This window comes from Paramisgurnus dabryanus, chromosome 6 (genome assembly GCF_030506205.2).
Source record: "Paramisgurnus dabryanus chromosome 6, PD_genome_1.1, whole genome shotgun sequence".
In the NCBI taxonomy this organism is placed as follows: domain Eukaryota; kingdom Metazoa; phylum Chordata; class Actinopteri; order Cypriniformes; family Cobitidae; genus Paramisgurnus; species Paramisgurnus dabryanus.
In genome coordinates, this window is record NC_133342.1 from 48,974,923 (window position 1) to 48,995,030 (window position 20,108).

The following is a 20,108-nucleotide window of genomic DNA, read 5'->3' on the forward strand; positions in this document are numbered from 1 at the left end:
TTACATTTTCGGACATTTCATTAATATAGTCAACAGTGATATTTTATGAACTCTGCTGTAGGTAATGATTATCGTTAATAATAACTAGTAAAATTTTTATATTTTAATGAGTTGTGTATAATGTGTGAATAATATAGATTTAATGGTTTAATATTTTATTACTGGTGGCCATCTACTTTATACTTATCTTTTTTATATATTACGAGTAACACTAGGGGGCAACAGCGACAAGCTAAATGCCTTATAAGAAAGTCACACTGCTTCACAATGCTGCTATGTGTTTCATTGTGTTTGGTAAGTAATACGAGTGATGTATCCTCGAAAATCATGTATGATTATATTAACATTTAATGTGAATTTAAAATATGAATTTAGTGTGTTTCTGTTATGCTTCACTGTTACAAATAACCGCGTTGGCGATCTTTTTTGTGATTTTAATATAGTAAAAGTGTAGGAATTATGTTTTTAGCAGATTGATACCTATTTATATAGCCATATTTTGCTACAAAAATAAAAGATAAACTGTGTTGCTGTAGTTGGTATAGATAACCACAGTTATATTTGGGTCACAATTAACTGTTTATCTTTATTAACTGATTTACTGTATTTCCATCACTCCCTAGTAAAAAAAAACGTTATAAACACAGTAAGTATAGTGATCAATTCCCATTACAAGCTAATATTTACCTAAAATAGCTGAAAACCTATGCAAACAGATTGACAGCCCTGCTTGGTTTGGAACTGTAGAACGTTACCTGAATCACGTGACCGCGCGGCGGCGAGATCAAAGCGTTTCGTAACTCTGTTATTATACGACTCTGGGTGAACCTAGTGGAGGCAGCGCTGTCGTCTCTCCCTTCCCTCCTGTCAGTACAGCGGCAGGCGGCGTTTCTCCGAGCAGAACCTCCTCATTAATAAAGTGTCCACTCGGAATTAAACTTGTGAGTGAGGTCCTTTTCAAAAGCAAGCTGAATCACCGCAGTGAACAAGTCCATATCTTCTGAATGTAGTAGTCTTTTAGTCCCGGGGTCAGGCTCCACGGAGCTGGCATCAGGCTCAGGCTGTCGTCCAGGGTCTCCTTCTCCAACATCAGGCGTCGATGTCGTTTCAATTTTAGAGACTGTTGGTGGGCTTTTTAACCATTTGCGGATAATATCCATCTTAAAGCAGTATAGCTAAGCGAAAACTCATCTAGTTTGAAAAAAGTGCGCTAACTGTTGAGCGGCTACACTGACGTAGGCTACGTCACATACGTGTCGTACGTAGCCTCGTGATAGGCTGTTGCAGTGTAGCTAGATTCCCATCAATCAAACAAAACCACACCATTGTTTTTTATATTTTTAATGTTTTAATCATAAAGAATACAACATTAATGCAACACAAAATTAGCAACTATGATCATTTAAAATTACAGTATTTTTTTAAATACTGGGGGGGCACAAGCGTCTTTGAGGGCGGGCCCGGCCCCCTATGGCCCGCCCATAGCGACGGGTGTGACCAGCTACAAGACCTCATCTCCCAACACTGTAGAAAACCAACATTTGGCCAATGAGCTGAATACATTTTACTGCAGGTTTGAAAAGCCTGGTCTCACACCCCACACCCGCTCTGGCCATCTCAACACACAGCCATCAACACCCCCCCTCCCCTCCCTCCCCCCTCCTGCACCTCAGTCTGCACTTCAGATCAGTGAGAGGGATGTATGCAGTGTCTTCAGGAAACAGAAGACAAGGAAAGCCAAAGGCCCAGACGGTGTTTCACCAGCCTGTGCTGGCCAGCTGTCATCCATCTTTACACTGATCTTCAACAGATCACTGGAGCTGTGTGAAGTCCCCTCCTGCTTCAAACGCTCCACCATCATCCCTGTACCAAAGAAACCAAAAATCACTGGACTAAATGACTACAGACCTGTTGCTCTGACATCTGTGGTTAGGAAGTCATTTGAGAGACTGGTGCTGGCCTACCTGAAGGACATAACTGGACCCCTCCTGGACCCCCTGCAGTTTGCTTATCGAGCAAACAGGTCTGTGGATGATGCAGTCAATATGGGTCTGCATTATATCCTACAACATCTGGACAAACCAGGGACATATGCAAGGATCCTGTTTGTGGACTTCAGTTCGGCCTTTAACACTATTTTCCCGGATACCCTCCTGAATAAACTGACCCAGCTCTCTGTACCCACCTCCATCTGTCAGTGGATTACCAGCTTCCTGACAGACAGGCAGCAGCTAGTGAGGCTGGGAAAACTCACATCTAGGACCCTCACCATCAGCACTGGAGCTCCTCAGGGCTGCGTTCTCTCCCAACTGCTCTTCTCCCTCTACACAAATGACTGCACCTCTAAACACCCCTCTGTTAAGCTCCTGAAGTTTGCAGACGACACCACAGTCATCGGTCTCATCCGGGACGGAGACGAGTCTGCTTATAGACTGGAGGTTGAACAGCTGGCTGTTTGGTGCAGTCTTAACAATCTGGAGCTGAACACGCTCAAAACAGTAGAGATGATAGTGGACTTTAGGAGAAACCCCCCTGCACTCCCCCCACTCAGCATCATGAACAGCACTGTGGAGGCAGTGGAGTCATTTAGGTTCCTGGGCACCATCATCTCTCAGGACCTGAAGTGGGACAATCACATTGACTCCACTGTGAAAAAGGCTCAGCAGAGACTGTTCTTCCTTCGTCAGCTGAGGAACTTTAACCTGCCACAGGCGCTGCTGACACAGTTTTACTCAGCTGTTATCGAGTCAGTTCTGTGCACTTCTATAACTGTTTGGTTTGGGTTTGATTGATTGATTGATACTTTATTTATCCCGAAGGAAATTCAAGACATCCTGTAGCTCTAACAACACAATTCCACATATCACACATACAATACAAATAATTAAAAATATTAAAAAACATTAAAGAAACATATCTATATATGTACACAAATATAAGAAAGGCTAGTCCAGTCCAGATAGTATAGGAGGGCATACCATAACCAGCACAACAGTCACAATACCACAACGATAGAGTAGAGATACAGGCTCCTGCTTAAGAGTCCATCTCTCCCCTCCCACCCTGTGTAGCATTAAAATGCTGGATGGCTCTAGGGACAAAAGACCTCCTTAGCCTTTCTGTAGAGCATGTCAGTGACAGCAGTCTGCCACTGAACATGCTTCTCTGTTTCATAAAAGTGCTGTGCAGTGGGTGGCGATCATTATCCATGATCGCAAACATCCTGCGACTAGACCGTTTCTCTGCAATGGCAGTGAGTGACTCCAGCTGAATGCCAACAACAGCACCCGCCTTCTGTACCAGTCTATTAAGTCGCTTAGCATCTTTCTTTTTAATACTGCCCCCCCAGCACACCACAGCATAAAACATAACACTGGAAATGACCGACTGGTAGAACATTCTGAGTAATTTACTACAGATATTGAATGACCGTAACCTCCTCAAGAAGTAAAGCCGACTTTGACCTCTCCGATATAAGGCGTCTGTGTTGGCTGACCAGTCCAATTTATTGTCCAAGTGTACCCCTAGGTACTTGTAAGTGCTAACCACCTCCACATTGACTCCCTGAATGGAGACAGGTAGCATACATGGTTTTGATCTTCTAAAATCTACCACCAACTCCTTAGTCTTTGTTGCATTCAGCTGTAGATGATTTAACCTGCACCACTGGACAAAATCATTAATCAAGTTCCTGTACTCATCCTCCTGACCGTCCCTGATACATCCCATAATTACAGTATCGTCGGCCAGCAAATCAGATATTAGAAGACTGCAACAGATTTTCAGGACAGCTGAAAGGATTATTGGTGTGCACCTGCCCAACCATCAGGACCTGTACAATGCCAGAGTGAAGAAACGGGCAGGTAACATCATCACAGACCCCTCTCACCCCGGACATAACCTTTTTGCACTACTGCCCTCAGGCAGACGTTACAGATCGTTGTGCACTAAAACATGTAGGCATAAGAACAGTTTTTTCCCCAATGCTATCTCCAGCTTAAACTGTTAAACATAGCAATCACCCCTGTTTATGTTCACTTTTACTGCTGAGAGTAAAAAACTGGTTCTGTGTGTATATATATATAAATATATTCTATTCATCCTGCTGTATATACAATACAAATCTCTATGTCTATGGATACAAATGTATACCACATTGGTATTATTATTTATTTTATTTTACTTACTTATTTGTTATTACTTACTTTCTTAGTTTTACTTTTAAAATGTTCCTTATGTTCTCATTTGATATGTATGTATGTACCAAGAGCTCCTGAAAACCACAACAAATTCCTTGTGTGCTTGTGCACACCTGGCAAATAAAACTCATTCTGATTCTGATTCTGAACTGTTATTGGTCAACTGGGTTCGGCGTGTGTTTGAAAGGTTACGCCCCTGACTACGCGTGGGTTTTCCGGTTCTGACTGAGAGTCACAGGCAACGTAAACAAGCGCTATATTTCTCTATAAACGATGGTGTCTGTACTGCCGTACCACTTCAAGCTCGACCCAGAGAGTTCAGACGGCCGTTACGATATAAACGATCCCCGTCAATGAACGCGATTGGATTTAACTTTTTTAGGTGTCCTTAGCTCTGCCAGAATGCTAAACGAAGACAAAAATGTGTTGCAAAGACATCCAAAAGGTAATTATAACGTACTACATTACTTTGCAAACTATATGGAAACACCAAATGTAGCACATAGAAAGTATTTTTTGAAATGATTATAAAACTATTTCACTTATTAACATTATTTTACTATAGTAAACTTTATTATAAAAGACCGCTTACATACTATATTACTGTTCAAACTATATGGAAACACCAAATGAAGCACATAGAAAGTATTTGTTGAAATGATTATAAAACTATTTCATTTGTTAACATTATTTTACTATAGTAAACTTTATTATAAAAGACTGCTTACATACTATATCACTGTGCAAACTTTACGGAAACACCAAATGTAGCACAAAGAAAGTATTAATTTAAATGAATTTTCTACATTATTTCACTATGGTAAACTTTTTTATGAAAGACTGCTTACTTATAAGTGCTATGTTTTTACTTATTAGGTTTTAAGGAGAATGCAACAGGTTCCAGGGCCTCTTACCTGCGTGATTCATCATCCAGGTTTTGCACAAATTGTCTAAATCCCTAGACACAGAACATTTATTGTACCGACTATAAGCCTTTGAGGTGAAGGACTAGAGTAAGTTTTATTACATTTTTAAACCAATAACACTAAAGTATCATTATAGTAACAAAGTACCCAAAAGAACAAAAGATGTAACTTTAAAGAAAATATAATAGTCAGTCAAAAGTTTTTATTTATTTATTACAAATATATATTTAAATGTTAAACAATATACAAATAAACATACTTTAGTAACCATATTGTGCTCTTGTTTCAAAAATTGTTCAATTCATTTCTTACAGCTATCTATTCAGATAAATGGCATATCAAAGCTTTGTCAGCTGGTGCTATTTAAGACGACACTATAAGGTTATCATCCTGTGGTGTGTTGTTCTCCAGATATGCTTGGAGCTTCCTGATCAGATCGGTCACAATTTTGGCTTTCAACGACCCCTGCACTGAAGATGGCATGCAATCACGTCCTCCTTTGAAGGTGTCTCAAACTGTGATGCCAGGTCCATTGGAATCGGGGTTTCCTTCAGCTTATCTTCAAATACCTCATCAAACACAAGCCTGATCACATCATCCACATAACTGTAGAAATATTGCGGTCAATAAATCTTTTGTTTTGATCATTTATTTCCCTGCTTCATACATAAAGTTTTTAATTATGAATGTATTTGAAATAAAACATTACTGCTTACGGTATGTCACTTGTGTGTTTTGGGAACATAGCCTTGTACTTTCCCTCTCCTGCTTTTGTTACGGCTTGGTGACATTGTAATGGATGGCTGCAAGGTACAACCTGTAAAAATATAAACAAGCATTCATAATTTATTGTAAAAGTAAATACTACTTTATTTAATTCAATTCAATTCAATTCAATTTTATTTATATAGCGCTTTTCACAATTGTTAATTGTTGCAAAGCAGCTTTACATGAGTAGATGTAGAGGAGAACATTGAAAATCAATACATAGTATAAGAAGTAGAATATAGCGGCTAAGGATAAAAAACCGTGTAAGCGAGCATATTAGTAATGTAACGTGTACAGTAAAGTGCTAAGTTAAGCCAAAGTTGGCTGACTCTCCCTGGGACTAAAAAACCCCCTAGGAGAAAACCCAATGGGAAAAAATCCTAGAAGGACAAAAAACCCTAGGGAGAGATTAATATTTATATTTATAATATATAGACACGGTAGGGATAGGAAGCGTGTAAGCGGATTAAACTGGTTCAGCCGGTGGCCGTTGGTCGCGCATCGGTTGGGCGTCACGTTGAAGGACAGCCAGTTGATTAGTGGTGCGATGACCTTCACAGCAACAGGAACTGGGTCTGTTTGTCTCATTGTCCTCAGAGTCGAGGACGAGACAGGGAGACAAAAACAGAATTCTATTAGCGTAGGGGCCGTTCGCATGTAATGCAAGTGTCATACATTATAGTGGTTTAATTCAGCTCGGTTCCAGACAGGCTAACTATTGCGGCAAGAGTAAATTACCCGTATGAGGTATGTGAGTGCTTTGTTCTAGACAAAATAACTACTGCGGGAAAAGTACATTTACTGGACATTCTATGTGAATGCTTTGTTAAAGAAGAATGTCTTAAGTTTAGATTTAAATTGATCGACTGTGTCTGATACTCGAACATTATTTGGTAAATCATTCCAGAGCTTAGGGGCTAAGTAGGAAAAGGATCTACCACCTTTAGACACTTTTGATATTCTAGGGATAATTAAGTAACCCGAATTTTGTGATCGCAGTTTACGTGGTGGATTGTATTCTGATAGTAGTTCTTTTATATACGAGGGCGCTAGGCCATTTAAGGCTTTGTAGGTGATTAGTAATATTTTAAATTGTATGCGATATTTAACTGGTAGCCAGTGTAAAGATGCCAGAATTGGACTAATGTGGTCATACTTTTTAGATCGAGTAAGCACTCTTGCGGCGGCGTTTTGAACCAGCTGTAGCTTGTTTACCTGATTTGCATGGCATCCCCCGAGTAACGAGTTACAATAGTCTAATCTAGAGGTCATAAAAGCATGGATAAGCTTTTCTGCATCTGATGCAGACAGCATATGGCGTATTTTTGAGATATTTCTAAGATGGAAAAATGCTGTGCGGCAGACGTTGGAGATATGACTATCGAAAGATAGATTGCTGTCAAACATTACGCCTAAATTCTTAACCGTGGAAGATGGCACCACCGTGCAGCCATCTATGGGCAACTTGTAATCTGACATATTATGTTTGGAGCGATTTGGTTCAATAATAAGTATCTCTGTCTTATTGGAGTTTAGCATAAGAAAGTTATGTGCCATCCAGTCCCTAATATCACTAATGCAGTCTGTTAGCTTAGCAAACTGGTGGGTTTCGCTAGGATGTGACAAGATGTAAAGCTGGGTATCATCCGCATAGCAGTGAAAACTTATGTTATGTTTCCTGATAATGTCTCCTAGAGGTAACATATATAACGAGAATAGGATAGGGCCTAGAACTGATCCCTGAGGTACGCCGTATGTAACGGGGGAGTGATGTGACTCTTCCTCATTTACATAAACAAAGTGATATCGATTGGTTAGATACGATCTAAACCAGGCTAACGCCTGAACACTGATGCCAACATAGTTTTCCAGTCTATTGAGTAGGATTCTGTGATCTATTGTGTCAAAGGCTGCACTAAGGTCTAGTAATATAAGGATTGAGATTTCACCACGATCGGATGTTAATAGGAGGTCATTTGTAACTCTAAGCAGCGCTGTCTCTGTGCTATGGTGGGGCCTGAATCCTGATTGGAACTTTTCATATGTATTATTATTCGCTATGAATGTGCGTAGCTGGCTTGCCACTATTTTTTCTAATATTTTAGAAAGAAAAGGTAGATTTGAGATTGGTCTAAAGTTATTAAGATCTCCCTGGTCAAGGTTTGGTTTTTTAATGAGCGGTCTAATAACTGCTAGTTTGAAAGCTGTTGGAACGTATCCTAATTCTAGCGATGAGTTAAAGATATTTAGTACCGAGTCGGACACTACATGAAATACCTCTTTTAGTAATTTTGTGGGAATGGGGTCTAATATACAGGACGATGATTTAGATGACGTTACTAATTTAGAGAGCTCTTCTATTGTAGTAGGTTTAAATGACTCAAGATGTTCGTATGATAATCTAGTGGTAAATGTACTATTGGGTTGAGTGGTGGCTGCTTGCGTAGTTTCTATGTTTTCCCTAATAGAAATAATTTTGTTAGTAAAGAAGTTCATGAAGTCGTTACTATTGTGTTGGAATTTACTATTGGTTTCTGTTTGTTCTTTGTTTCTAGTCAGTTTCGCAACTGTGCTAAAGAGGAAACGAGGGTTGTTATGATTTTCTTTAATAAGCGTACTGAGATAGGTAGATCTGGCGGTTTTAATAGCCTGTCTGTAGTGTTGAACACTCTCTTTCCATGCTGAACGCCATACTTCTAACTTTGTGTTTCGGTAGTTTCTTTCCATTTTTCTAGCTACTTTTTTAAGGGCTGCAGTATGATGGTCATACCATGGAGCTGGCGTTTTTCCTTTGATTCTCTTTTTTCGTTTGGGAGCAACGGCATCCATCGTGCTAGAGCAAACGTTGTTCAGGTTTTCTATTATAATATCCAGATCTTCACGGTTATCTGCTACATGTTTCATTTGAGACAGGTCTGGAAGAGTGCTAATAAAGCTATCTTTAGTGGTGGAAATTATTGTTCTGGCTAATCTGTAGCATGTTGTAGACTGAGCGGTCCTATCTAGAAGTATTGTGTATGACACAAGGCAATGGTCTGAAACGGCATCGCTCTGGGGTGATATTTCGATGTCATTAATATTGAGTCCGAGTGACAGAATTAAGTCTAATGTGTGCTTACGAGTATGCGTGGGTCCAGACACGTTTTGTTTAATACCGAGAGAATTTAGAACATCCATAAACGCACGTCCTAATGCATCTTTTGAGTTATCCACATGGATGTTAAAATCACCAACGATAAGAGCTTTGTCTACAGTGACTGTAAGCTCAGATAGGAAGTCTGCTATTTCTTTAAGAAAATCTGTGTGGTGGCCCGGAGGCCTATATATGGTAGCTAAAATGAACGAAAGCTGTTTGTTGTTACGATCAGTTATTTCCATGTTTAACAGTATTATTTCAAACGAATTAAATTTTAGTTCTGATTTATGGTTTACTTTGAACATTTTGTTGTATATTGTAGCTACACCACCCCCTCTCCCTTTTAGGCGAGGAACGTGTTTATAATAATAGTCTTGTGGGGTGGATTCGTTTAAACTGATGTAATCGTCTGCTTTAAGCCAGGTCTCTGTTAAACAGAGTGCATCTAAGTTTTGGTCAGTAATTATTTCATTGATAATAGGTTCTTTATTGGTAAGCGATCTAATGTTAAGAAGGCCGAATTTTAACATTTGAGTTTCATCTTTTAGTGTATTGTGTTCTAATTTTATGTTAATAAGATTTGTACGAGACGAGGTAGACGGTGCTCTGTATTTATTTGTTCGAGGAACAGACACAGTCGAGATGTGTTGGTACTCTGGTAAAAAAGGCTCTATGTGCTGGGATATATGTGATCTTGACATGTCAAGGCAGCTGATGGGTAGGCCGATCTGTCTGTTTCCTGACCTGGGCCCTGGATAGTCAGACTATATCAAAAGTAAGACTATTGGTCAGATTTCTAGAGAGTATAGCACTACCTTCCGGAGACGGATGGAGGCCATCTCTCTTTAGCAGGTCAGGTCTTCCCCGGAAATGCTTCCAATTGTCTATAAACCCTACGTTATGCTGAGGGCACCACTTTGACATCCAGCCATGAAGAGACACTAATCTACTGTAAGTTTCATCTCCCCGGTAGGCGGGGAGGGGACCAGAGCAAATTACATTGTCTGACATTGTTTTTGCAATTTCACACACCTCTTTAATAGTATCTTTGGTGATCTCCGACTGGCGGAGTCTGGTGTCATTCGTGCCGGCGTGAATAACAATCTTAGAAAACTTACGTTTAGCATTAGCCAGCACTTTTAATTTGGATCTAATGTCAGACGCTCTGGCTCCCGGTATACAATCGACTATGGTGGCTGGTGCCTCAATGTCAACGTTCCTGAGTATAGAATCTCCAATAACCAGGGCACTTTTAACAGACGTCTCAGCCGGTGTATTGCTGAGTGGAGAAAATCTGTTTGATATTAAAACAGGAGCGTGATTTGGGTGCCGAATGAGACTATGCCGCCTGACAGTCACCCAGTTAGTCAGCCGCCTTGACTCTGAAGTCGGAACCGAGCCATGTGTATTACGCTTAACACTAGGCGCACCCGAAACAGTGTTTGTAACAATAACATTAGCGGTCTTACTGTCCTCAACTAGCGTTCGGATGCGCGCTTCTAGTTCAGCAACCTTCTCCGTCAGCCTTACTACTTCAATACACTTAGCACATGTAAACCCCTCTATGCTGACGGAAGAAGCTAAACTGTACATGTGGCAAGTAGTGCAGGTTACAATGACAAGCGGAGTCTTACCGTGTTCATGCTGGGCGATGGCGTCTCCTAACACAGTTACTAAAATACTTAAATACCTGCACAGCATTCCAATAAATGAGAAAATCAATTTTTTTTGCTGCAAATCTGAAATCTCAGGCTACGGATGGCAAAGGCATCCACTGATGATGGTGATGGAAACATTGTGAAACGATGCTACTGCCTGGGTTCCTATTATTATGCAGAGAAAAAAAACTTTGTCATCATCAGTTATACATTTAAGACTGGTAGTGGTTTCACTAGCTAAATACATCATATGTGTTACATACCTTTGCTTCTCATATGCCAGTCTGACTCCTTGTACTGTGTGTAATGATGTTGCATGTTTGCATACAGTGTAGAAGGATGTGTCCAGCTGCGAATCTAGGATATAGACAAATAAAACAAACATGTATTCAGTCAAAAAGACATATTATAACAATAGAGTACAACGACTATAAATTGTCAGACTATTCATTAAAACGTAAATGTATTACATATTACATGGCCCAACATTAGCAACACACATTACGTGTTTACTTCGTTTCAAAATCTAAGATAGCTTCAAGTAAATACAACAGTAAAATACATATAACTTTAAACAAATCATCTGTACTTAGAGTTTCTTGAGTTTGATCATGAGAACAAATTTTACCGGTAACAGTTTAGCTGGTATTTGTATTTGTATTTAGCTTAGCAACTTAGCAAGTTTGTAAACATGTCTAAACCAACATCGATAAAAAAAACGATAGTCTGCATAATTCAACATACACGTGTGTAAATATGGTACGTTGTTTATGAAATACAGTATTACAACACAAAACAATTAGCTTGCAAGCTTAGCTCTACACGCACATTATGTTAATCTCCGGTTACCGGTTACGTAATGTACAGTAAAAGGCTAATAATAAACGTGAATACTTACAGCCTGTGATCCAGAAGTGCACAGTAATCCAACTTTCAGGAGGAGACGTCGCGCAAATCCAGCTTCGGTTCATGAGAAGCAGTTATTGTGAAAACTCCGTGAACAACTTCTGACTGGATTTTTCCGGAACCGTATTAAACATGATGTCCTCTGTGAAAGTCCATAAAGTGTTATTTTGCCCTCGCATCTAAAGAGACAGCGTCTACTCGAGATTTAATCGCTTAAACGATGAAACAAGAGTTTGCAAACAGAGTCAAAGCAGGGACTCACAACCTCCGCCATTTTAGCTCTCTTCTGACTCGGCGCTCCCCACCCTCGTCTTTGAGGGCGTACCCAAGCAAAGCAGAGAGGGCTGAACTATGATAATGTTGGTCTTATCTACGTCACTAATCCCAGGAAGTAAACTGTTGCCTACAATCCGAGTGTTTTTTGTAGTCCTCGAACGTTAGAGACGATAACTCGCGTCATCGTTTTCTTTGAGGTATGTACTTTTTGAATATCGTTAGCATGTACTAATACACACTTACACAAAAAAGGATGTTTAAAAACGTGTATCCCATAATAGGTGCTCTTTAAAGGGGTCATAGCATGAAAATGTTAGCATTGCCACTTTGTAGGTGTGAGCAAAAATAGGTCATTGAAATTTGGCTTTCATTATGATGTCATAAGGATATCTTATTAGAATAATACCGCCCCCTTAATCTGCACTATCCAACCACTGCACTGCTATTTATTGCAGAGAGAAAGAGAGAGAAAAGAAGGACTTGACAGCACAATTGAGTTTAAATTACAACAAACCACCATCATTGTGATCAGTGTTTGCACTTCATCTGCTCATTTGCATTTTAAAAAACACACCCAAAACGACACATTTTTGCTAAAACCTACAAAGTGGCAATGCTAACATTTTCATGCTATGACCCCTTTAAAGGTAGCGTTACCACATTTAATGATGTTTTATTAACGTAGTTCGGGAGTAGCACGTCAAATAAACCACTTAAGTACTTCCAGCTGTCTATAATCAGTAATCAACCAATACTCTAGTGCCACCAGCTGTCCACAATCAGTAATCATCATTTCTACCCAATCAGCAAAAAGGCAAGCCATATACCCTGCTGAAAAAACCAGCATGGACCAGCATGGGAATTATGCTGGTTTATGCTGGTTTAGCTGGTGGTCACAGCATACCAGCACCAAAACACAACATATGCTGGTATGACCAGCATGGGATGCTGGTGCTAATGCTGGTTTAGCTGGTGCTAATGCTGGTTTGTTGCTGGTTTAGCTGGTGCTAATGCTGGTGCTGATGCTGGTTTGATGCTGGTTTAGCTGATGTTCACTAGCAAACCAGCACCAAAACACAACATATGATGGTCTTGCTGGTATGCTGGTTTTTTCAGCAGGGTATAAGTCACAGTTTAACTCTCCAAAGATCCTCTGCAGTCTTCAGAAGCTCTAGACCAGGGGTTCCCAAACTTTTTTTCCTGCGCACCCCCTTCTATGTCCCAACCGGGTTGGCGCACCCCCAATCCCCATTAAAAAAAAATCCAAAAAAGCTTTATTTTCTCACCATAAATACTCATGTTTAATCATGCGCAAATAACCAAGGGCCGGTTGCACTAGCCGGACTTTAAGAAGTTGGGTGTAATAGTCCTACGTCGGGCTTAGCTACGTCCAACATTGTGAAAAATATTCACGCCTATTGCACCATCTGAAACTACGCTCAGCGTAGATGATGTGCGCCCCCGTGTATGCGTTTAACCACTGTGATATTTAGACGCCATTCGAGTTTACTATGGTAAAAAACGTACACTTACTGCCGTCAGCTAATAGATGACATATGAGAGGTTTCCTCATGTTTACCAGTGCGTCACGTGCAGACCCATCAAACACATTAACGAAAGCCTTTACTGTTCGCACAAAAGGTGTATAATAGTTTGCAGATTCATTATAACAGCTCAAGTTTCAAACAAAATTAAATGAAAGCTTTTAATAAGTTCTCTACAGTAAGTATTTATGTATTTTATTATATAATTCATTGGCGGTCTCTTTACCATGCATGAAAACACATTGCTCGCGTATCCTGTTCCCATGTCTCGTCGCATTTCATTATTTCTATTTTTGCCATAAAAAACTCTCTCTCTCTTGGTCCCTCTCCTCCTTCGTGACTAACTACTTTATCATAAGATGTCCCACATGACAGTTTCCCTGATTTCAGCCAGTTAAGCATATTAATAATATATATGGAATGAATGAAACGAGTTGGCACGCATATAGCGGCTGCAGTGCATAACAGAAGAGCAGTGCGTAGAAAAAGACAGCAGCTGTCTTCTACGTTTCTATCAAAAACTAATAAATTATAGTTTTTTATTTAAAATAAAAGCGATTACAAAGGAAATGTTTACTGTTCATTTTTTTATTTATTTATTGTATGGAAAAATCCCACTTAAAGAAACAGACCGCCATTACATTTTTCCTCTCGCGCACCCCCTGGTGGCAGCTCGCGTACCCCTGGGGGTGCGCGTACCACACTTTGGGAATCCCTGCTCTAGACCATGGGTCTCCAAACTTTTTGCGAGTAAGGGCTACCACATTGGATAAAACAATCTGGAGGGCTACTTTTTGATGTAGTCTACTCAAAACTTGTTTTACTTGTTGATATGGTTTAGCATTGTTTAAAATGTTAACATAAGTAAACCAATCCAATCTAATATAAAAATATGTAATAAATAAATAAATATTACAATTGAGACTATTGATAGAATGTGCTTTGCTTAGACCCTTGCTCTAGAGTAGACATTACAGTCTCCAGCACGGCCGGATCATGCTATGGATCCTCAGCAACAGCCATCCACAACGCATGGTGACCTCGAAGCGTGAGCATGGCTCCGCTAGCGGCTCAGACCCAGGATCCTTCTCATTCTAATCATGTTTCGACTGAAAACTGTAGCGTGAGGCTGCCTCCGCTACCGGCACAAGCCTGGACACCCTATTTTCTTCCTCAGCTCCCTTCTTACATTATTCGCCATTCCTAAGCGTAAGCATGTCTCCGCTAGCGGAACAGGCTTCTTCTTCTAATCCTGTCCTTCGGCTGTGGCCTGACCGAAAACTGTAGCGTGAGGCTGCCTCCGTAACCAGTATAGGCCTGGATGCCCTATATTCTTCTGTTCCTCAGCTCCCTTCTTCTATTCTATAGCCCCCCCAAGCGAGAGCCTACCTCTGCTTGGTGCAATTTGTATAAAGTGTGTAGTACGTTTTCACCAGCAGGTGGCGTCGAGCACGGTTTAAACCCACTACGTTGAAAGTCTCCCATCCCAAAATACTATTTGTGATGACAAATGATGTCTGTTTAGTTTGTGAACAAATCATTATCTTGAACTGGTCCTTTAAGGCAAACAAGTTAAAACCACTCCAAATCGGACTTAATCGTTTGAAACATTTATGTCTCCAAACAGCAACGATCCAGAAGTTACTCACTTTCAGACCTGCTAAACAGTCACTCCGACTCGAAATAAGACAATATTCCCGTGCTTAATCTGTATTCACCATACAGCTTGGGCATGCATGTAACGAATAGTAAATGTTCAACATCAGTAAGCTTCCATGCTGATACCATTTTGCATAAACGAGGAGATGACTGACAGGCGAAATGTAAGTTCATTTAACATTAACATAAAATTGATCAAAAATTGCACAATAACAGCCAGTAGTCTGTTATTTTAAACAGGATTTTCATTAAAACATGTAACAAGTGTTAACCCTAATGGCACAGGTACACCTCGAAGATGTCTATTTGATGTCTGCGTTTACATCTGCAAGACGTATTTAGATTTTTTGCTCATCTGCAATGCGTCTCTGAGACGTTTCCTAAAAGATGTTGTCACCGGTCGGAGCGGACCACAGACTATGTGAGTCACGCCCTGTAGGAGACATTTGTTTGTGTTTATTTAACCTAATTTTAGTATTATTATTTATCTTTAATTAAATTGTATTTCTTTATTTCAATGTATTTATATTTAACTTAAGTAACTTAAAACGTTACCACCAAGCCAACAGGTGCTCTATAAATTAATGATGGATTCCAGACCAATCAGAGAGTGGGGGAGCAAGCAGAAACAATCATTGACCGTGCTCACACACTAAAAGAATGATGACAGTATTTGCTTTGTTTTCAAGTTTATTTTGCATGTTGTTGACAAATAAATATCAAGATCAGAACGAACATTGATGGAAACGAGTGTTGATTGAACATGAGTCAAGAGGAAGCTCCCGACTGTCTCAAAGACTAAAAGTTTGCCAGAACACGCCCCTTCCTAACTTTCACCCCTCGAGGAGGTCCCAAGAGCACCCCAATGACCAGACACACGAGAAGGATAAGTAAACTTAAAACAAACTTTATCAAATATTTAAAAGGGGTTTGGGGGAAAGGGAAGCTAAAATAATCTTCTTTCGTCCACAGGTGGAGGCCTGGGCTCGAGAGAACAAGACGTCGAGGGTAAGTACCCACAGGGGGCGAGGGGCAGGACGGAGCTCCTTCGTCCCTTGGTTTCTCCCACTCGTTGATGACTCCACTTTATTTTTTTTCCCTGTGGCGCCCTTCTCCTGAAGGCAGAGTGAAAGGGTAGAAATTTACTACTTGCCGCTGGAGGATCTTCTGTCCTACTCGGGGCCGGGCAGTCTTACACAGCGGGCCGGTGGACCGTTGGCTACCGAAGCTGGTGGCTGTACACACAAGGAATACACAAAGTAAGCAGTGTTCACCTAGGCCTCTCGGTAAGTTCTCTAGGATACCTCTCTTCCTTCCTTGTTCAGGGCGTACAGGGCTTAAGCGGGGTAAGTAGCACTGGGCTCGTTTTCTCAGGTAAGGGGGTTTGATTTCTCTCTATTTCTCCACTTTCAGGGTCACACAGGACTGGAGCGGGGGAAATAGTACTGGCTGTTCTCCCAGGTAAGTGTTCTAGGTTTGTTCTCTATTTCTCCACCTTTAAGGTCATACAGGACTGGAGCGGGGTAAGTAATACTGGCTGTTCTCTCAGGTAAGTGTTCTAGGTTTGTTCTCTATTTCTCCCCCTTTAAGGTCATACAGAACTGGAGCGGGGTAAGTAATACTGGGCTCGTTCTCTCAGGTAAGTGTATTTGGTTTCTCTCTATTTCTCCACTTTCGGGGACATACAGGACTTAAGCGGGGTAAATAGCACTAGGCTCGCATGTGGATCCTAACGAGTAGGTATGGAAACCATATGTCACCTCTTGTCATTGTTCCAGGGCAAGGAGGGGGCTTTACCACTTCCAGCTACTGTGTGGGGGCCACCGATGGCCGGCGAGGTCTAGGTTAGTGGATCCAGGAGGATACCCACCACAGATACGTGCGGCGAAAAGGCACAGACGCCTCCGTCCTTTCTGGAAGTAAGGCAGAAATCTGGGTGATAGCAGAGGCCGCTAAGCTCACCTCACAATGCAGCACTACACACCACAGTCAGTTCCACGGATTTCTCTTGCCAACAATACAGCTTTCCCACAGTACCTTTACTGGTGTTCTCACTGTGCTTTCGTTAGATTCCAGCCGGGGGGTCGGCGTTACGGACGGGCAGATAGGTATTAGATGGCCGTCGCATGCGGCAGTCCATGTCTTGTCCTACCGGGCTCCTCTCCGCCTGGGGGGCGAGTTCAGACAACAAATGACACGGCACAACACTGCAAAGCTTTTGGGTGTACACATGTCAAAGGTAAACTCACCCCACTGCACTTCACACACTTTGGTGACTTTAATAAGGTCCACACTACACGCCCGGACGGCGGTTGGCCCCGGGGGAGGGGAATTCGATTGCTTGCACAGACAATGATCCACCGGTAGCGGGTGACCACTTTACTTCGGCTCGCCCACCCGTCTCAACATCAATATTCCACAGCAACCTTCAGTGTAAACACACACCACCGGTAAGTATACTTCACATCAACTTCATTAATTTGCTTCAAACCTGTTCCAGAGCTCGTCTCAATCCTCCCATTCGCAAAGCGAAGACACTCAGTTTGCCTCTGCCTGTAAACCCCTGCTGCAGTATTTCTTCGTACCGCCTGTCCGTTCGTTGGCCCAAACAACAACAACTTCCTGTTTCTGCAAGCCGCTTTTATCCTCACCACGGCATCCGAATCACCAAATTCCCCGGAAGTGACGGTGTTTTCGCAAATCGGTCCGGGCGGAACTTTTCTTTCCATCCTTTGGTTCCGCCCTAAAAGTCACTCGTGACATCGTCATATCGACACGATGAAGATGTCTTCAAGACGTTTTTTGATTTACAATGTATGTAAAGCAGCTCTTTCTAAAACCTTTGTAAGATGTTTTTACACACCAGATGTGTCCCAGATCTCCAGATCTTTAACAGACATCTTGCAAACGTACCTATCTGGGAAACGTCATATGTACAGGCATTCAACATTACTGTCATATAAAGATTATATTTTAGTTACTTGAACACGGCTTTTGTTAAACGCTATCCAAGATTTTCTCTTCACTATCATTACATTGGTCAAATTGTAACCCTGATCAAAAACACCAGTCGCGGTGCTCGGCTGGCAAAGTAGGTATCACTGGTGGTGCCCGTGTGTGCGCCGGCGGAGTGGATTTGACGCTGGTGATTTAGCTGTGTACAGATAAAAAATGTTGAGATCAGTACAAATACAAATACCGACTCCCCTGCTCACCCCTAGTCCACATACACTGACTGTATTTAAATATTTTAATTTACATTTGCTTCACAAAATGTTTAACAATTTTACAAATAAGTTCATGCATTTATTTTACACGATTTTGCACCATCTTGATTAAGTTTCAACATGTTAATGAAATAAACAAACGTAATGCTATTTAAAAAATGAAGATGAAGAATCACATCATTTTGATTTTACTCACAAGCTGTTTATAAAGAAAAGACTAAAGTTTGCAAACACTTAGATAAAAAATACGTTGATGATCAAGCCTGAACAAGATGATCAAGTTAGTTTGGATTTCTCCACTTAAACACAATTGTAATTTTTGGCATCTTTGTCACTTTCACCGGCTTGCTCAATGCTAACATTGCTAACATTATGTTTTGGGTCAGGGTTTTATACTCTATTAATATCACTTTACATGTAATAGTGTCACTGCAATCTTGTAGATACTTCACATTTTTTATTGTAGATTTTATGTACATTTTATGGTATTTTATTTACCTATCATGAACTGTAAAATGTAAAAGCGGCTCTACTTCAATTGGTAATACCTAATATTTAAACATTTTTAACTTTATTTCACTTAAACTGAAAAAATTAAGTTGAAAAACATAAAATTTTTAGGCATTATCAATAATTTGATCCAACTTTAACTTTTTACAGTGTATATTATTAAAATGTATATACATTACACCATTGCTGTCTTAATAATCCCATAAAATTATTGGTACTGTGCAAGCACTTGAATAAGTTTCATTATTACACGGCTTTCGATGCTTGATTCTGATTGGTCAGTTGAGACATTTGCAGGTTCGTTCTTTTCAAATAATAACCGCTCCAAAATAATAACGCATAGCCGGACTACTTGCACGAGTAAAATCGCTCCGCGCCAATAAAGATCAATAAAGATTACTGTCTGTTTGGCGCCATCTTGTGACAAACACTCGACAACCACGACAAGACACAGAGAGCTTACTGAGACTAAACTTGGCAAAATAGAGCATGACAGCTACGAAGCCAACACACAAAAAAATACAGAATGGTCATTAAAACTTCTCAAAGACTGGTTAAAGAGAAAAAAATGGAGACAGACAAGTATGAAGCAGAGGATCTTAATAAGGTATTACGATCATTTTATGCATCTGTGCAAAGTTTCGCGGAAGGATAAAAATGTTAATTTAAAACAAATATGCCAATAAAATGTTTCAAATTCATATTCATGTCCAGTTTTTTTCTTATGTGGCAAGTAGCCGTGTAATAAGCGGGATAATGTAGAGGCAGCCGGTAGTTATTGGAAAATAAGCCCCTTCAGTGTGATACAAGACCCTCCACTTCGCGTCGGGTCCTGATCACACTGTCGGGGCTTATTTCCCAATAACTACCGGCTGCCTCTACATTATCCCTTACCTAATATACATCTTATACTGTACATTATATTGTGTAATATAATATACATTGTATAAAAAACCCTATACTCTTTATATTTCATGTTATATTAATTCCTATCTACTGTCTATATCAGGGCCGTGCAGAGACCATTGGAGGGGCAGGTGCTCAAAGAATAAAAAGGGCACTTTGCTCGCCGACACGCAAGCACACAACTGAAACAAATAATAAAGTAATACAGAATAGAAAGATGATAAGTCTAACGTTTTTCTTTATTTTCCTTGCAAATAGAGTGAGACAGAAAAATCTATATAGACTGAGTTTTATATCTATATATTTATGCATTTGGCAGCAGCTTTTATCCAAAACGACTTACAGTGCATTTCATTTAGTGTTTGTGTGTGTCAACACAGTATATGCAGTTTT

General features: G+C 40.5%; 1 long non-coding RNA gene across 2 annotated transcripts; it reads right to left on the reverse strand.

Moving 5' to 3' along the window:
• Nucleotides 1-10,759: 10,759 nt before the first annotated feature.
• Nucleotides 10,760-17,379, reverse strand: LOC141282346 (uncharacterized). Of its 2 annotated transcripts, none has more exons than XR_012336950.1 (3): nucleotides 17,341-17,379; nucleotides 10,951-11,044; nucleotides 10,760-10,852 (listed from the first exon to the last, which is right to left on the reverse strand). It is a non-coding gene; the product is annotated as an uncharacterized lncRNA (long non-coding RNA). The 2 variants fall into 2 exon arrangements; XR_012336951.1 differs by lacking the exon at nucleotides 17,341-17,379 and adding an exon at nucleotides 11,586-11,727.
• Between the last annotated feature and the right edge of the window lie 2,729 nt (nucleotides 17,380-20,108).